The 1,725-nt window shown below is 39.3% G+C and overlaps 1 non-coding gene across 1 annotated transcript; it reads right to left on the reverse strand.

Moving 5' to 3' along the window:
• Positions 1-208: 208 nt before the first annotated feature.
• Positions 209-281, reverse strand: Trnas-aga. The gene has a single exon. It is a non-coding gene; the product is annotated as a tRNA-Ser (tRNA).
• Between the last annotated feature and the right edge of the window lie 1,444 nt (positions 282-1,725).

Below are 1,725 nucleotides of genomic sequence, written 5' to 3' on the forward strand. Positions count from 1 at the left end.
TGTCGCAAGAATTAACGAAGCAACGCTATTTCTTCATTTTATTTTGTTTCTATATGTATTTTTTTGTTAATTGTAAAATGCAACGAAATTATTCAATCCTTGTATCTTGATCATAAAATAATATACCAATTATTAAAGACAGAATTCGGTCTACAGAAATACAAAGGCGAAATTTGCAATAACTATAAAAGGAGAAAGAGAAAGGCAGCGGCCAGACCGGGATTCAAACCCAGAACCATCCGAACTCTAGTCGGACGCTCTACCAACTGAGCTACCTGGTCGCCAGCGAACGACTCAGTCTAGTTGGGCTACATTCTTCCCTCCTTTTTCTACGTCTTCGTCCCCGAAGACAACAGTATTTACAGCCCAGGTTCGGGTATCCCTTTGCTATCCTATGCATTAATCAAGTAATTGAAACAAGGGTTGGCAAGCTCCCCACGTTTGTAGCAGGGGAAAGAGAAAAGCACCGTTCAGATCTGGATTCGAACCCGGGCACCTCTGAAATATATAGAGACGCTGTACCAATTGAGTTACCTGGTCGCTGAAGATCGACCCAGTCCAGTTTCGCTACAATGGCATGTCAGACATGCATCTTTGATGAGTATTTAATCAAAATGAGATACAACATTAGCTTTAAACGGAGACGTGGTATAAACGTTGTTTGAATCATATCATATGTACATTATATTCTTGTTGTGTATTGTATCACATGTAATTGTTAAGGAAGCAAAACAAAGTATCGTGACTTTTGTTAATTCATTATCTTCAATATAATCGAGTGGTTTAAAAGTAATAATTACAAGATATTATAATATCAATTAAACACATGGGTCGAAATACATCAGATATAATTGCTGAGTAATAATCACATTACAATAAAAAAGCGAAGATTGGTCGACAGAGGTAAGATTGTATTGTTTACGAAAAGTGTATGCGACAAGGTCTTACTTAATTTTAACGGCTTGAAGACTTTCAATATGGCGAAAAAGGGTAATTGACAAATTGTGTTAGCTGAATTTAGAACAGTAAAAAGATATCATAGAAATAAAAACAAATAATAAGTGAATAGAGAAAAAACCCACTATGGGCGGTCAATTGTCTTGTAATATTATCAAAAGTAGTAGGAAATTGCCGCTTTTGGCGCAGTGTCATCCGGTGCACTCCCCTATATAATCCTTAGCACCCCTCCCTGGCACCCCCCTATTGGCACCCCTCTTTGGCAGGGGGGTACCGATCGATGACGTCACAGGGGGTTTCTCATGTATTTGGGTTTTCCTGACTGCATCTATTGATAGCGACAACCTATATACGAGGGGGTACCGATCGATGATGTCATAGGGGGTTCTCATGTATTTTCTTATATAGCGATCCGATTGCATCATGTTTAAAAATACCCAACCGGTTATGAAAACCACAGCGAGAAAGGCATACCGTATTCCCCATCCTACTTTAAATCCATGCCATTATTGTAATAAATTGATGTAAATGACGATTAAATCGGCTACAAATGGTCACAACCATGGTCTCTCCGAGTATGCATTTTTTGTGTGTTTACTGAAGCGGTTGTATACGTATATGCGTCCACTCTGAGTGTGTATTTTTAGCGTGTACACAATTGTACAGCTGTTATCTCTAGAGGCCCTATTATGATGACGTCACGGGCTTCCCCCGATTGCATCATCCGGTGCGATCCTCTATATATCGTTACCACCGTTATGGTGACGT

Source organism: Mizuhopecten yessoensis, unplaced genomic scaffold, assembly GCF_002113885.1.
Source record: "Mizuhopecten yessoensis strain PY_sf001 unplaced genomic scaffold, ASM211388v2 scaffold4411, whole genome shotgun sequence".
NCBI classification, from domain to species: Eukaryota; Metazoa; Mollusca; class Bivalvia; order Pectinida; family Pectinidae; genus Mizuhopecten; species Mizuhopecten yessoensis.